Source organism: Schistocerca cancellata, unplaced genomic scaffold (assembly GCF_023864275.1).
Source record: "Schistocerca cancellata isolate TAMUIC-IGC-003103 unplaced genomic scaffold, iqSchCanc2.1 HiC_scaffold_747, whole genome shotgun sequence".
Classification (NCBI taxonomy): domain Eukaryota; kingdom Metazoa; phylum Arthropoda; class Insecta; order Orthoptera; family Acrididae; genus Schistocerca; species Schistocerca cancellata.
Window position 1 is genome coordinate 32,971 of NW_026046758.1, and position 14,565 is coordinate 47,535.

At 54.6% G+C, this 14,565-nt stretch overlaps 25 non-coding genes across 25 annotated transcripts; 13 read left to right on the top strand and 12 right to left on the bottom strand.

Annotated features, from left to right (window-relative positions):
• The first annotated feature begins 295 nt into the window (after positions 1–295).
• Trnar-acg (transfer RNA arginine (anticodon ACG)) lies at positions 296–368 on the top strand. The gene has a single exon. It is a non-coding gene; the product is annotated as a tRNA-Arg (tRNA).
• Positions 369–616: 248 nt separating this feature from the next.
• On the top strand, positions 617–688 carry Trnam-cau (transfer RNA methionine (anticodon CAU)). Its single transcript has one exon. It is a non-coding gene; the product is annotated as a tRNA-Met (tRNA).
• Positions 689–924: 236 nt separating this feature from the next.
• Positions 925–996, bottom strand: Trnad-guc (transfer RNA aspartic acid (anticodon GUC)). Its single transcript has one exon. It is a non-coding gene; the product is annotated as a tRNA-Asp (tRNA).
• A 111-nt stretch (positions 997–1,107) lies between these two features.
• On the bottom strand, positions 1,108–1,199 carry Trnai-uau (transfer RNA isoleucine (anticodon UAU)). Its single transcript is given in 2 exon segments — positions 1,108–1,143; positions 1,162–1,199. It is a non-coding gene; the product is annotated as a tRNA-Ile (tRNA).
• A 442-nt stretch (positions 1,200–1,641) lies between these two features.
• On the top strand, positions 1,642–1,714 carry Trnar-acg (transfer RNA arginine (anticodon ACG)). The gene has a single exon. It is a non-coding gene; the product is annotated as a tRNA-Arg (tRNA).
• A 248-nt stretch (positions 1,715–1,962) lies between these two features.
• Trnam-cau (transfer RNA methionine (anticodon CAU)) lies at positions 1,963–2,034 on the top strand. Its single transcript has one exon. It is a non-coding gene; the product is annotated as a tRNA-Met (tRNA).
• A 236-nt stretch (positions 2,035–2,270) lies between these two features.
• Trnad-guc (transfer RNA aspartic acid (anticodon GUC)) lies at positions 2,271–2,342 on the bottom strand. The gene has a single exon. It is a non-coding gene; the product is annotated as a tRNA-Asp (tRNA).
• Positions 2,343–2,453: 111 nt separating this feature from the next.
• On the bottom strand, positions 2,454–2,545 carry Trnai-uau (transfer RNA isoleucine (anticodon UAU)). Its single transcript is given in 2 exon segments — positions 2,454–2,489; positions 2,508–2,545. It is a non-coding gene; the product is annotated as a tRNA-Ile (tRNA).
• Positions 2,546–2,987: 442 nt separating this feature from the next.
• On the top strand, positions 2,988–3,060 carry Trnar-acg (transfer RNA arginine (anticodon ACG)). Its single transcript has one exon. It is a non-coding gene; the product is annotated as a tRNA-Arg (tRNA).
• A 248-nt stretch (positions 3,061–3,308) lies between these two features.
• On the top strand, positions 3,309–3,380 carry Trnam-cau (transfer RNA methionine (anticodon CAU)). Its single transcript has one exon. It is a non-coding gene; the product is annotated as a tRNA-Met (tRNA).
• Positions 3,381–3,616: 236 nt separating this feature from the next.
• On the bottom strand, positions 3,617–3,688 carry Trnad-guc (transfer RNA aspartic acid (anticodon GUC)). The gene has a single exon. It is a non-coding gene; the product is annotated as a tRNA-Asp (tRNA).
• Positions 3,689–3,799: 111 nt separating this feature from the next.
• Positions 3,800–3,891, bottom strand: Trnai-uau (transfer RNA isoleucine (anticodon UAU)). Its single transcript is given in 2 exon segments — positions 3,800–3,835; positions 3,854–3,891. It is a non-coding gene; the product is annotated as a tRNA-Ile (tRNA).
• Positions 3,892–4,333: 442 nt separating this feature from the next.
• On the top strand, positions 4,334–4,406 carry Trnar-acg (transfer RNA arginine (anticodon ACG)). The gene has a single exon. It is a non-coding gene; the product is annotated as a tRNA-Arg (tRNA).
• A 248-nt stretch (positions 4,407–4,654) lies between these two features.
• Positions 4,655–4,726, top strand: Trnam-cau (transfer RNA methionine (anticodon CAU)). The gene has a single exon. It is a non-coding gene; the product is annotated as a tRNA-Met (tRNA).
• A 236-nt stretch (positions 4,727–4,962) lies between these two features.
• Positions 4,963–5,034, bottom strand: Trnad-guc (transfer RNA aspartic acid (anticodon GUC)). The gene has a single exon. It is a non-coding gene; the product is annotated as a tRNA-Asp (tRNA).
• Positions 5,035–5,145: 111 nt separating this feature from the next.
• Trnai-uau (transfer RNA isoleucine (anticodon UAU)) lies at positions 5,146–5,237 on the bottom strand. The gene is given in 2 exon segments: positions 5,146–5,181; positions 5,200–5,237. It is a non-coding gene; the product is annotated as a tRNA-Ile (tRNA).
• A 442-nt stretch (positions 5,238–5,679) lies between these two features.
• On the top strand, positions 5,680–5,752 carry Trnar-acg (transfer RNA arginine (anticodon ACG)). The gene has a single exon. It is a non-coding gene; the product is annotated as a tRNA-Arg (tRNA).
• A 248-nt stretch (positions 5,753–6,000) lies between these two features.
• Positions 6,001–6,072, top strand: Trnam-cau (transfer RNA methionine (anticodon CAU)). Its single transcript has one exon. It is a non-coding gene; the product is annotated as a tRNA-Met (tRNA).
• A 236-nt stretch (positions 6,073–6,308) lies between these two features.
• On the bottom strand, positions 6,309–6,380 carry Trnad-guc (transfer RNA aspartic acid (anticodon GUC)). Its single transcript has one exon. It is a non-coding gene; the product is annotated as a tRNA-Asp (tRNA).
• A 111-nt stretch (positions 6,381–6,491) lies between these two features.
• Trnai-uau (transfer RNA isoleucine (anticodon UAU)) lies at positions 6,492–6,583 on the bottom strand. Its single transcript is given in 2 exon segments — positions 6,492–6,527; positions 6,546–6,583. It is a non-coding gene; the product is annotated as a tRNA-Ile (tRNA).
• Positions 6,584–7,025: 442 nt separating this feature from the next.
• Positions 7,026–7,098, top strand: Trnar-acg (transfer RNA arginine (anticodon ACG)). The gene has a single exon. It is a non-coding gene; the product is annotated as a tRNA-Arg (tRNA).
• Positions 7,099–7,346: 248 nt separating this feature from the next.
• On the top strand, positions 7,347–7,418 carry Trnam-cau (transfer RNA methionine (anticodon CAU)). Its single transcript has one exon. It is a non-coding gene; the product is annotated as a tRNA-Met (tRNA).
• A 236-nt stretch (positions 7,419–7,654) lies between these two features.
• Positions 7,655–7,726, bottom strand: Trnad-guc (transfer RNA aspartic acid (anticodon GUC)). Its single transcript has one exon. It is a non-coding gene; the product is annotated as a tRNA-Asp (tRNA).
• A 6,217-nt stretch (positions 7,727–13,943) lies between these two features.
• Positions 13,944–14,035, bottom strand: Trnai-uau (transfer RNA isoleucine (anticodon UAU)). The gene is given in 2 exon segments: positions 13,944–13,979; positions 13,998–14,035. It is a non-coding gene; the product is annotated as a tRNA-Ile (tRNA).
• A 442-nt stretch (positions 14,036–14,477) lies between these two features.
• Trnar-acg (transfer RNA arginine (anticodon ACG)) lies at positions 14,478–14,550 on the top strand. Its single transcript has one exon. It is a non-coding gene; the product is annotated as a tRNA-Arg (tRNA).
• Positions 14,551–14,565: the final 15 nt, after the last annotated feature.

Below are 14,565 nucleotides of genomic sequence, written 5' to 3' on the forward strand. Positions count from 1 at the left end.
CACTTACAAGCATATCAACCGCTTGTCATCACCGAAAAATTGCAGAAAAACGCGCGCCTTGCCTTCTGCTACCTGTCCAACAGCGAGGGCAGATGTGTGGCAAGCTCTAAGCTATGCAGGCGCACCGTGGCCGAGCAGCTGGAGGAGAGATGCCTTCCTTGGCAGCTCCCTGCAGAGTGCGGAAGACCAGAGTGGCCGCGCCGCCGTTGTCAGTGGACGACACGCAGTTGCCGAGCCACGGAGAACACGTTGCTCTGCGATGTGTACCCGCCTCATATGACGAAAGGCGAACAGTGGCCCTGTGGCGCAACGGATAACGCGTCTGACTACGGATCAGAAGATTCCAGGTTCGAATCCTGGCAGGGTCGGCATTTTGTTAGTTGCGGGCGCGTAGCTAGGCAGTGCATTCGAATGTTTCCACCTGCGTGGAGTGCAATGTCAATCCTGAGCATCTCGCAGCTGCATCTCGAGACGATCGTGGTAAATATCGCTTCGTGCAAGCGTCAGCGTAGCGTCAGTCGAGCAAAGTCGAGACAAGTCAAGCTGAGAGATGTTGCACAGTTAAGTAAACGGTACGCGACGCAGACAATGCTTTTCCAAGTGTCCCACGTCACGCAGCAGAGTGGCGCAGTGGAAGCGTGCTGGGCCCATAACCCAGAGGTCCGTGGATCGAAACCACGCTCTGCTAAAATTATTCTTTTTCTTGGGTGCTTCGAGCTCGATCATTAAGCCTGGGGTGCGCTGACCCAGCGTCAACAGCAAACCCTGTAAGTTCTGAAACGATGACGACGTCGTGTGGAGAATACGAGAAACACTTCCTAAGACGCAGAGTTTCTTACGATTCTGCAGCAACTACATTTCTCGATCACAACGTTAATGTCCTATCGGGCCACACGTGCAACTTTCGCGATATAAAAATCGCACCTCCCCGGCGGGGAATCGAACCCCGGTCTCCCGCGTGACAGGCGGGGATACTAACCACTATACTACCGAGGAATACGCAAACGATACGCACAACGCACGCACACTTATTCTTCTCAAGTAGGTGATTCATCTCAAATCTAGCGTCCCGATGCTTTCAGAGTCAGCTGCTACGAAATAAAAGTATGCCCCAGGTGAGGCTCGAACTCACAACCCCGGCACTGCTCACGGCTACTGCCTTATAAGTACCGTGCGCTAACCAATTGCGCCACTGGGGCTACAGCAGGGTGCTTTCAGTTAGCGGTATTTGCTTTGCCGCCAACCTGTTGTGGCTACAGACCCATCATACGACCGTCACCTGCGGCCATACTGCGACTTTAGCACCTGGCTACGGATGCTTCATACGATTCTTGTTTCATATGCTACACTTACAAGCATATCAACCGCTTGTCATCACCGAAAAATTGCAGAAAAACGCGCGCCTTGCCTTCTGCTACCTGTCCAACAGCGAGGGCAGATGTGTGGCAAGCTCTAAGCTATGCAGGCGCACCGTGGCCGAGCAGCTGGAGGAGAGATGCCTTCCTTGGCAGCTCCCTGCAGAGTGCGGAAGACCAGAGTGGCCGCGCCGCCGTTGTCAGTGGACGACACGCAGTTGCCGAGCCACGGAGAACACGTTGCTCTGCGATGTGTACCCGCCTCATATGACGAAAGGCGAACAGTGGCCCTGTGGCGCAACGGATAACGCGTCTGACTACGGATCAGAAGATTCCAGGTTCGAATCCTGGCAGGGTCGGCATTTTGTTAGTTGCGGGCGCGTAGCTAGGCAGTGCATTCGAATGTTTCCACCTGCGTGGAGTGCAATGTCAATCCTGAGCATCTCGCAGCTGCATCTCGAGACGATCGTGGTAAATATCGCTTCGTGCAAGCGTCAGCGTAGCGTCAGTCGAGCAAAGTCGAGACAAGTCAAGCTGAGAGATGTTGCACAGTTAAGTAAACGGTACGCGACGCAGACAATGCTTTTCCAAGTGTTCCACGTCACGCAGCAGAGTGGCGCAGTGGAAGCGTGCTGGGCCCATAACCCAGAGGTCCGTGGATCGAAACCACGCTCTGCTAAAATTATTCTTTTTCTTGGGTGCTTCGAGCTCGATCATTAAGCCTGGGGTGCGCTGACCCAGCGTCAACAGCAAACCCTGTAAGTTCTGAAACGATGACGACGTCGTGTGGAGAATACGAGAAACACTTCCTAAGACGCAGAGTTTCTTACGATTCTGCAGCAACTACATTTCTCGATCACAACGTTAATGTCCTATCGGGCCACACGTGCAACTTTCGCGATATAAAAATCGCACCTCCCCGGCGGGGAATCGAACCCCGGTCTCCCGCGTGACAGGCGGGGATACTAACCACTATACTACCGAGGAATACGCAAACGATACGCACAACGCACGCACACTTATTCTTCTCAAGTAGGTGATTCATCTCAAATCTAGCGTCCCGATGCTTTCAGAGTCAGCTGCTACGAAATAAAAGTATGCCCCAGGTGAGGCTCGAACTCACAACCCCGGCACTGCTCACGGCTACTGCCTTATAAGTACCGTGCGCTAACCAATTGCGCCACTGGGGCTACAGCAAGGTGCTTTCAGTTAGCGGTATTTGCTTTGCCGCCAACCTGTTGTGGCTACAGACCCATCATACGACCGTCACCTGCGGCCATACTGCGACTTTAGCACCTGGCTACGGATGCTTCATACGATTCTTGTTTCATATGCTACACTTACAAGCATATCAACCGCTTGTCATCACCGAAAAATTGCAGAAAAACGCGCGCCTTGCCTTCTGCTACCTGTCCAACAGCGAGGGCAGATGTGTGGCAAGCTCTAAGCTATGCAGGCGCACCGTGGCCGAGCAGCTGGAGGAGAGATGCCTTCCTTGGCAGCTCCCTGCAGAGTGCGGAAGACCAGAGTGGCCGCGCCGCCGTTGTCAGTGGACGACACGCAGTTGCCGAGCCACGGAGAACACGTTGCTCTGCGATGTGTACCCGCCTCATATGACGAAAGGCGAACAGTGGCCCTGTGGCGCAACGGATAACGCGTCTGACTACGGATCAGAAGATTCCAGGTTCGAATCCTGGCAGGGTCGGCATTTTGTTAGTTGCGGGCGCGTAGCTAGGCAGTGCATTCGAATGTTTCCACCTGCGTGGAGTGCAATGTCAATCCTGAGCATCTCGCAGCTGCATCTCGAGACGATCGTGGTAAATATCGCTTCGTGCAAGCGTCAGCGTAGCGTCAGTCGAGCAAAGTCGAGACAAGTCAAGCTGAGAGATGTTGCACAGTTAAGTAAACGGTACGCGACGCAGACAATGCTTTTCCAAGTGTCCCACGTCACGCAGCAGAGTGGCGCAGTGGAAGCGTGCTGGGCCCATAACCCAGAGGTCCGTGGATCGAAACCACGCTCTGCTAAAATTGTTCTTTTTCTTGGGTGCTTCGAGCTCGATCATTAAGCCTGGGGTGCGCTGACCCAGCGTCAACAGCAAACCCTGTAAGTTCTGAAACGATGACGACGTCGTGTGGAGAATACGAGAAACACTTCCTAAGACGCAGAGTTTCTTACGATTCTGCAGCAACTACATTTCTCGATCACAACGTTAATGTCCTATCGGGCCACACGTGCAACTTTCGCGATATAAAAATCGCACCTCCCCGGCGGGGAATCGAACCCCGGTCTCCCGCGTGACAGGCGGGGATACTAACCACTATACTACCGAGGAATACGCAAACGATACGCACAACGCACGCACACTTATTCTTCTCAAGTAGGTGATTCATCTCAAATCTAGCGTCCCGATGCTTTCAGAGTCAGCTGCTACGAAATAAAAGTATGCCCCAGGTGAGGCTCGAACTCACAACCCCGGCACTGCTCACGGCTACTGCCTTATAAGTACCGTGCGCTAACCAATTGCGCCACTGGGGCTACAGCAGGGTGCTTTCAGTTAGCGGTATTTGCTTTGCCGCCAACCTGTTGTGGCTACAGACCCATCATACGACCGTCACCTGCGGCCATACTGCGACTTTAGCACCTGGCTACGGATGCTTCATACGATTCTTGTTTCATATGCTACACTTACAAGCATATCAACCGCTTGTCATCACCGAAAAATTGCAGAAAAACGCGCGCCTTGCCTTCTGCTACCTGTCCAACAGCGAGGGCAGATGTGTGGCAAGCTCTAAGCTATGCAGGCGCACCGTGGCCGAGCAGCTGGAGGAGAGATGCCTTCCTTGGCAGCTCCCTGCAGAGTGCGGAAGACCAGAGTGGCCGCGCCGCCGTTGTCAGTGGACGACACGCAGTTGCCGAGCCACGGAGAACACGTTGCTCTGCGATGTGTACCCGCCTCATATGACGAAAGGCGAACAGTGGCCCTGTGGCGCAACGGATAACGCGTCTGACTACGGATCAGAAGATTCCAGGTTCGAATCCTGGCAGGGTCGGCATTTTGTTAGTTGCGGGCGCGTAGCTAGGCAGTGCATTCGAATGTTTCCACCTGCGTGGAGTGCAATGTCAATCCTGAGCATCTCGCAGCTGCATCTCGAGACGATCGTGGTAAATATCGCTTCGTGCAAGCGTCAGCGTAGCGTCAGTCGAGCAAAGTCGAGACAAGTCAAGCTGAGAGATGTTGCACAGTTAAGTAAACGGTACGCGACGCAGACAATGCTTTTCCAAGTGTCCCACGTCACGCAGCAGAGTGGCGCAGTGGAAGCGTGCTGGGCCCATAACCCAGAGGTCCGTGGATCGAAACCACGCTCTGCTAAAATTATTCTTTTTCTTGGGTGCTTCGAGCTCGATCATTAAGCCTGGGGTGCGCTGACCCAGCGTCAACAGCAAACCCTGTAAGTTCTGAAACGATGACGACGTCGTGTGGAGAATACGAGAAACACTTCCTAAGACGCAGAGTTTCTTACGATTCTGCAGCAACTACATTTCTCGATCACAACGTTAATGTCCTATCGGGCCACACGTGCAACTTTCGCGATATAAAAATCGCACCTCCCCGGCGGGGAATCGAACCCCGGTCTCCCGCGTGACAGGCGGGGATACTAACCACTATACTACCGAGGAATACGCAAACGATACGCACAACGCACGCACACTTATTCTTCTCAAGTAGGTGATTCATCTCAAATCTAGCGTCCCGATGCTTTCAGAGTCAGCTGCTACGAAATAAAAGTATGCCCCAGGTGAGGCTCGAACTCACAACCCCGGCACTGCTCACGGCTACTGCCTTATAAGTACCGTGCGCTAACCAATTGCGCCACTGGGGCTACAGCAGGGTGCTTTCAGTTAGCGGTATTTGCTTTGCCGCCAACCTGTTGTGGCTACAGACCCATCATACGACCGTCACCTGCGGCCATACTGCGACTTTAGCACCTGGCTACGGATGCTTCATACGATTCTTGTTTCATATGCTACACTTACAAGCATATCAACCGCTTGTCATCACCGAAAAATTGCAGAAAAACGCGCGCCTTGCCTTCTGCTACCTGTCCAACAGCGAGGGCAGATGTGTGGCAAGCTCTAAGCTATGCAGGCGCACCGTGGCCGAGCAGCTGGAGGAGAGATGCCTTCCTTGGCAGCTCCCTGCAGAGTGCGGAAGACCAGAGTGGCCGCGCCGCCGTTGTCAGTGGACGACACGCAGTTGCCGAGCCACGGAGAACACGTTGCTCTGCGATGTGTACCCGCCTCATATGACGAAAGGCGAACAGTGGCCCTGTGGCGCAACGGATAACGCGTCTGACTACGGATCAGAAGATTCCAGGTTCGAATCCTGGCAGGGTCGGCATTTTGTTAGTTGCGGGCGCGTAGCTAGGCAGTGCATTCGAATGTTTCCACCTGCGTGGAGTGCAATGTCAATCCTGAGCATCTCGCAGCTGCATCTCGAGACGATCGTGGTAAATATCGCTTCGTGCAAGCGTCAGCGTAGCGTCAGTCGAGCAAAGTCGAGACAAGTCAAGCTGAGAGATGTTGCACAGTTAAGTAAACGGTACGCGACGCAGACAATGCTTTTCCAAGTGTCCCACGTCACGCAGCAGAGTGGCGCAGTGGAAGCGTGCTGGGCCCATAACCCAGAGGTCCGTGGATCGAAACCACGCTCTGCTAAAATTATTCTTTTTCTTGGGTGCTTCGAGCTCGATCATTAAGCCTGGGGTGCGCTGACCCAGCGTCAACAGCAAACCCTGTAAGTTCTGAAACGATGACGACGTCGTGTGGAGAATACGAGAAACACTTCCTAAGACGCAGAGTTTCTTACGATTCTGCAGCAACTACATTTCTCGATCACAACGTTAATGTCCTATCGGGCCACACGTGCAACTTTCGCGATATAAAAATCGCACCTCCCCGGCGGGGAATCGAACCCCGGTCTCCCGCGTGACAGGCGGGGATACTAACCACTATACTACCGAGGAATACGCAAACGATACGCACAACGCACGCACACTTATTCTTCTCAAGTAGGTGATTCATCTCAAATCTAGCGTCCCGATGCTTTCAGAGTCAGCTGCTACGAAATAAAAGTATGCCCCAGGTGAGGCTCGAACTCACAACCCCGGCATTGCTCACGGCTACTGCCTTATAAGTACCGTGCGCTAACCAATTGCGCCACTGGGGCTACAGCAGGGTGCTTTCAGTTAGCGGTATTTGCTTTGCCGCCAACCTGTTGTGGCTACAGACCCATCATACGACCGTCACCTGCGGCCATACTGCGACTTTAGCACCTGGCTACGGATGCTTCATACGATTCTTGTTTCATATGCTACACTTACAAGCATATCAACCGCTTGTCATCACCGAAAAATTGCAGAAAAACGCGCGCCTTGCCTTCTGCTACCTGTCCAACAGCGAGGGCAGATGTGTGGCAAGCTCTAAGCTATGCAGGCGCACCGTGGCCGAGCAGCTGGAGGAGAGATGCCTTCCTTGGCAGCTCCCTGCAGAGTGCGGAAGACCAGAGTGGCCGCGCCGCCGTTGTCAGTGGACGACACGCAGTTGCCGAGCCACGGAGAACACGTTGCTCTGCGATGTGTACCCGCCTCATATGACGAAAGGCGAACAGTGGCCCTGTGGCGCAACGGATAACGCGTCTGACTACGGATCAGAAGATTCCAGGTTCGAATCCTGGCAGGGTCGGCATTTTGTTAGTTGCGGGCGCGTAGCTAGGCAGTGCATTCGAATGTTTCCACCTGCGTGGAGTGCAATGTCAATCCTGAGCATCTCGCAGCTGCATCTCGAGACGATCGTGGTAAATATCGCTTCGTGCAAGCGTCAGCGTAGCGTCAGTCGAGCAAAGTCGAGACAAGTCAAGCTGAGAGATGTTGCACAGTTAAGTAAACGGTACGCGACGCAGACAATGCTTTTCCAAGTGTCCCACGTCACGCAGCAGAGTGGCGCAGTGGAAGCGTGCTGGGCCCATAACCCAGAGGTCCGTGGATCGAAACCACGCTCTGCTAAAATTATTCTTTTTCTTGGGTGCTTCGAGCTCGATCATTAAGCCTGGGGTGCGCTGACCCAGCGTCAACAGCAAACCCTGTAAGTTCTGAAACGATGACGACGTCGTGTGGAGAATACGAGAAACACTTCCTAAGACGCAGAGTTTCTTACGATTCTGCAGCAACTACATTTCTCGATCACAACGTTAATGTCCTATCGGGCCACACGTGCAACTTTCGCGATATAAAAATCGCACCTCCCCGGCGGGGAATCGAACCCCGGTCTCCCGCGTGACAGGCGGGGATACTAACCACTATACTACCGAGGAATACGCAAACGATACGCACAACGCACGCACACTTATTCTTCTCAAGTAGGTGATTCATCTCAAATCTAGCGTCCCCCTGCGGGTTCGGGGGTTAGAATAGGCCCGCGGTATTCCTGCCTGTCGTAAGAGGCGACTAAAAGGAGTCTCACATGTTTCGGCCTTATGTGATGGTCCCCTCTCGGGTTTGACCTCCATCTTTCTAAATTATTCCGAAGAGCGAGCCAATTGGGGAAGGGCGCCTTACATGGTGCACTGTATCCGTCGTGCAATTAGACCTTTAGCCGTCTTTCTCGTCGTTGCAATGGTGTCCCGCTCGTTTTCGATCTTTTGGGCGATTACCACACTGCACTCTGCAGCGTTTCTTTTAACTGCGACGACGACCTTGGCCATTTTTTGCACCTAAGATCCAGCACGGTAGCCAGTCCGTTGTGGTGGGGCCGCCATGTACCCTCTTGGTTGTAGCCCCCTGACAACACAGGGATCGCTCTACTGATGCCTGCGCCGTTAACTCCCCACGTATGCCAAGGAGTAGATGCCCATCGCCCCGGGGCATCGGGACTCCCGGCAATGGCCATCCTGCCAGGTGGCCTTTGCTGTGGCTGGGTGGCGCCCGTGGGGAGGGCCCTTGGTCGGAGTAGGTGGCATCAGGGCGGATGACCCGCAATGAAGCGTGGTACATCATCTCTCGCTGGTGGGCCACCACCAGCAGTCTCTAAGCGATCGAGGTCTAACCTCAACGGCAGGAAATACGATCCACGATCATTTCCCTCCCTGGCCACTCCATGGGAGGAACGTATGGCAAAAGAAGGCAGTGGAGACTATTCACCCCGGTTCCTTGTGTGTACGCGAGTTGATGGGGAATCGTTTATGTCAACCAAGCCCCAGTTTTTTGTGGAGCATTTAGAGGACAAGTTCGGGGAGGTGGAGGGCTTGTCCAAGATGCGCTCTGGTTCTGTGCTCATCAAAACGGCATCCTCTGCCCAGTCACGGAGGTTGCTCAATTGTGACAAGTTGGGGGATGTTTCAGTTAACATCACGCCGCATAAGAGTCTGAACATGGTCCAGGGTATAATATTCCACAGGGATCTTCTTCTGCAGTCCGACGATGAATTACGCGCCAACCTCGAACGACGAGGTGTTCACTTCGTCCGGCGCGTCCATCGGGGTCCGAGGGATAATCAGGTAGCCACCGGTGCCTTCATCTTGGCCTTTGAGGGTGATGTCTTACCCGAAAAGGTTAAGGTGATGGTTTACCGTTGTGATGTGAAGCCATATATCCCTCCTCCGATGCGGTGTTTTAAATGCTGGAAGTTCGGGCACATGTCATCTCGCTGTACTTCCAGCATCACGTGTCGGGATTGTGGACGTCCTTCGCATCCTGATACTCCATGTGCCCCGCCTCCTATCTGTGTTAACTGCGGAGAACACCATTCCCCCTGCTCGCCGGACTGTAGGATCTTTCAGAAGGAAAGGAAGATAATGGAATATAAGACCCTGGACCGCCTGTCCTACACCGAGGCAAGGCGGAAATTTGAGCGGCTACATCCTGTGCCAATGCCAACTAGTTATGCCGCTGCTGCAACACCAGTTCGATCTCAGCTCGGTCAGCATTCACCGGCCCCCTTGGTTGTGGGGGGCACTTCACTCCCTGTTGCTCCTGCTCCATCTACTTCAGGAGCAACACCACCCCAACCACCGGGGACATCTGTTCCCCCTTCACAGCCGGAGAAGCGTGAGCCTTCTTCGGCTCCTCTCGCTCGGAAGGGGTCCCTTGGGGCCCTCCCATCCCAGGCTTTGCCCAGTGCCAAAGTGGACACCCGCAAGGTTGTCAAACAATCACCGGTCGCTGGTCGTAGGGCGTCACGGTCGTCTTCAGTCCCAGAGACTGACCCAGTGAGGCCCTCCCAGCCAGAACCACCTAAGGCTCAGCGCGCAAAGCAGTCAAAGAAAAAGGCTCCCAAGCATCCTGAAATTGCGGTGGCACCTGTCCCACCGCAACCTTCTCCCTCTGCGTCCGAGGATGAGGTGGAGATCCTGGCGTCCGCTGAGGACATGGATCTCGCCAGTCCCTCGGATGCAGTAGATAGCTGTTGTCCAGGTGGTGACTCAGTAGCAGCAGGGGCCCCGGAGGCGTAATCTGCCTCCCCAGTCCCTTCACGCCTTTCCCATCCATGGCTAATACCATCCTCCAGTGGAACTGCAGCGGTTTCTTCCACCATCTAGCTGAGCTCCGCCAACTTCTCAGCCTTCGCCCTTTCTTCTGCATTGCTCTGCAGGAAACTTGGTTTCCGGCGATGCGAACCCCCGCCCTCCGTGGCTATCGGGGTTATTACAAGAACCGAGCAGCTTATGAAAGGGTGTCTGGTGGCGTCTGCATTTATGTCCTTCACACTCTGCACAGCGAGTCTGTCCCTCTCCAGACGCCTTTAGAGGCTGTCGCTGTACGCGTGTGGACGCCACAGGCTGTTACCGTCTGCAGTCTTTACATTCCACCGGATGGTGATGTCTCGCAGCATGTCCTGGCTGCACTGGTCGCCCAATTGCCGCCACCTTTCTTGCTATTGGGCGACTTCAACGCTCATAACCCTCTGTGGGGGGGGTCAGTGGCAACACGTCGAGGCGCCATCATTGAGCATTTATTGTCGCAGCTCGATCTCTCGCTGTTAAATGATGGTGCCTTCACACACTTCAGTGTGGCGCATGGCACCTACTCCGCCATTGACCTTTCAATCTGTAGCCATAGCCTCTTACCGTCTGTCCAATGGAGTGTGCATGACGACCTGTGTGGTAGTGACCATTTTCCGATCTTTTTGTCACTACCACAGCGCCCCTCTTCTGGGCACCCTAGCAGATGGGCTATGAATAAGGCTGACTGGGACTTGTTCTCCTCCACTGCCGCTTTTGAGCCTCTCTCTACCGATGACATTGATGTGGTGGTTCAATCGGTCACCACCGGCATCGTTACTGCCGCCGAATCTGCCATTCCCCATTCCTGTGGGTCCCCTCGGCGGAAGGCTGTGCCTTGGTGGTCGCCTGAGATCGCTGAAGCGATTAAAGATCGCCGGCGGGCGCTCCAGCGTCACAAGCGACACCCCTCCCTCGACCACCTTATCGCCTTCAAACGGCTGCGTGCGCGGGCCCGCCTCCTTATCCGCCAAGGCAAGAAGGAGTGCTGGGAGCGGTATGTGTCCACCATTGGCCTCCATGTCACTCCTTCGCAGGTCTGGGCCAAGATTCGACGCGTCTACGGCTATCGGCCACCTGCCAGCGTCCCTGCGCTCTCACTGAATGGAGCAGTTTGTACTGACTCCGACGTCATTGCCAATCGCTTAGCAGAGCATTTTGCTATGAGTTCCGCTTCTGCGAATTACCCCCAGGCCTTCCGCTCCATTAAAGAGCGGATGGAACGTCGGAGCCTTTCGTTTCGCACCAACCACCCAGAATCTTACAATGCTCCATTTAGTGAGTGGGAATTTCGCAGTGCCCTCGCTGCTTGCCCTGATACCGCTCCTGGGCCAGATGGCATCCACTGTCAGATGCTGAAACACCTTTCAGTGGACTGCCAGCGGCGCCTTCTCGATCTTTACAACCGTCTTTGGGTCGAGGGGGAGTTTCCGTCGCAATGGCGGGAAGGCATTGTCATCCCCGTTTTGAAACCTGGAAAGCACCCTCTGGAGGTGGACAGCTACCGTCCCATTAGCCTCACCAACGTTCTTTGCAAGTTGCTTGAACGGATGGTGAGCCGGCGCTTGCATTGGGTACTGGAGTCTCGAGGCCTTCTGGCTCCATCTCAGGGTGGGTTCCGTAAAGGCCGCTCCGCCGCCGACAATCTGGTGAGCCTGGAGTCGGCCATCCGTACTGCCTTTTCCCGCCGTCAGCACCTGGTCGCTGTCTTTTTCGACATGCGGAAGGCGTACGATACGACGTGGCGTCATCACATTCTTTCTACGCTCCATGGATGGGGTCTTCGGGGTCCTCTGCCGATTTTTATCCGCAATTTTCTGTCGTGTCGTACCTTCCGCGTGCAAGTCGCGGCCTCGTATAGTTCCTCCCACGTCCAGGAGAACGGTGTGCCACAGGGCTCTGTTTTAAGTGTCTGTCTGTTTTTAATAGCCATTAACGGGCTTGCTGCGGCCGTGGGAAATTCTGTCTCCGCTTCCCTGTATGCTGACGACTTCTGCCTTTATTACAGCTCTACTGGCATTGCAGCTGTTGAACGTCAGCTACAGGGCGCTATCCGTAAGGCGCAGTCTTGGGCTGTAGCGCATGGGTTTCAGTTTTCGGCAGCCAAGACCCGCGTTATACATTTCTGCCGGCGCCGAACAGTCCATCCTGAGCCGCGGCTTTATCTTGCCGACGAACTCCTTGCTGTGGTGGAGACCCACAGGTTTTTGGGGGTGGTTTTTGATGCCCGGTTGACTTGGCTGCCTCATATCCAGCAGCTTAAACAGACGTGTTGGCGGCATCTAAACGCTCTGAGATGCTTGAGCCACACCCGCTGGGGAGCCGACCGCTCTACCCTGTTACGGCTCTACCAGGCGTTAATCCAGTCCCGTCTGGATTATGGGTGCCTGGCATATGGCTCAGCATCCCCGTCTGCGTTGCGGGTGCTGGACCCAATCCTCCACAGCGGGATACGCCTTGCCACTGGTGCTTTCCGCACCAGCCCTGTGGACAGCTTACTCGTGGAGGCAGGTGTCCCTCCACTGCGGTTCCGGCGCCAACGTTTGCTGGCCGCTTATGCTGCCCATGTTCTAAGCTCGCCCGGGCATCCTACCTATCGTCTCCTGTTCCCGCAGTCAGTCGTCCGTCTGCCGGAACGTCGGCCCCGGTCGGGTTGTCCGATCGCCATACGCGTCAAGGAGCTTCTCTCCGGGCTTGGGCTTGTCCCTGTTCCACCTCCTTTCCGGGCACTTCTGCGTACACCCCCGTGGTGCGTTCCTCGCCCTTGCCTTCGGCTAGACTTGGCACAGGGCTCGAAGGACTTAGTCCCTCCAGAGGCCTTCCGCCGCCGCTTTTATTCCATCCTGGCCACGTATCAGGGCTCTGGCATTGTTTACACCGACGGCTCGATGGTTGCTGGTCGAGTCGGGTATGCGCTCACTCTAGGGAACCATTCCGAACAACGTTCTTTGCCGGCTGGCTGCAGCGTTTACACTGCTGAGCTGGTCGCCATCTTTCGAGCCCTAGAGTATATCCGCTCCTGCTCAGGTGAGTCGTTCGTTATCTGTAGCGATTCCCTGAGCAGTTTACGAGCACTCGACCAGTGTTTTCCTCGTTCCCGTCTGGTGATGGCTATCCATGAGTCCCTGCATACTCTTGCGCGTTGCGGCCGCTCTGCGGTCTTCGTGTGGACCCCAGGCCATGTTGGGATCCCCGGCAACGAGAATGTTGACCGGCTGGCGAAAGAGGCGACTAGTGCACCACCTCTGGACGTTGGCCTCCCGGAGACCGATTTGCGGGCGTTCCTACGCCGCAAAATTCTGGACCTTTGGGACACTGAATGGCGCGCCCTGCCTTCACGCAACAAACTTCGGGCCATCAAGGGGGCTACCGGTGTGTGGCGCTCCTCCTTGCGGGTTTCTCGCAAGGAGTCTGTTGTCCTCTGCCGGCTGCGCATTGGGCACACTCGGCTTACCCACGGCCACTTATTGCGCCGTGAGGATGCGCCTCTATGTCGCTGCGGCTCCGTTTTATCCGTGGTTCATGTTTTATTGGAGTGTCCGTTTTTAGCTGCGCTCAGGCAGTCGTTCGCACTGCCTGCCTCGCTCCCTGCCCTTTTAACAGATGACCCGGCTATGGCTGACTTAGTTTTACGTTTTATTCGGGCAGGGGGTTTTTATTCTTTACTCTGAGTGTTTCTGTTTTTATCTTATTGTTTTGTGTTGATTCTGGCCTTTGGCCTCCGGTTTTAAACTGATTTTTTAATGTGTTTCCAGTGGTTGGCTTTTCCTTTTTTATTTCTCTGGTCGGCCAACCACCGTCACACTCTGTGTGCTTTTAGTTCGTTTTGTCTTGTCTTTGTTTCAGTTTCTCTTGTCCTGTATCGTCTGTGATCTCTTTTGTTCCTCGTTTTTATTCTCTGTGGGTGTTCTTTGTCTTTGGAAAAAGGGACCGATGACCATAGCAGTCTGGTCCCTTTAATCCCCCAAACCAACCAACCAATCAAATCTAGCGTCCCGATGCTTTCAGAGTCAGCTGCTACGAAATAAAAGTATGCCCCAGGTGAGGCTCGAACTCACAACCCCGGCACTGCTCACGGCTACTGCCTTATAAGTACCGTGCGCTAACCAATTGCGCCACTGGGGCTACAGCAGGGTGCTTTCAGTTAGCGGTATTTGCTTTGCCGCCAACCTGTTGTGGCTACAGACCCATCATACGACCGTCACCTGCGGCCATACTGCGACTTTAGCACCTGGCTACGGATGCTTCATACGATTCTTGTTTCATATGCTACACTTACAAGCATATCAACCGCTTGTCATCACCGAAAAATTGCAGAAAAACGCGCGCCTTGCCTTCTGCTACCTGTCCAACAGCGAGGGCAGATGTGTGGCAAGCTCTAAGCTATGCAGGCGCACCGTGGCCGAGCAGCTGGAGGAGAGATGCCTTCCTTGGCAGCTCCCTGCAGAGTGCGGAAGACCAGAGTGGCCGCGCCGCCGTTGTCAGTGGACGACACGCAGTTGCCGAGCCACGGAGAACACGTTGCTCTGCGATGTGTACCCGCCTCATATGACGAAAGGCGAACAGTGGCCCTGTGGCGCAACGGATAACGCGTCTGACTACGGATCAGAAGATTCCAGGTTCGAATCCTGGCAGGGTCGGCATTTTGTTAGTTG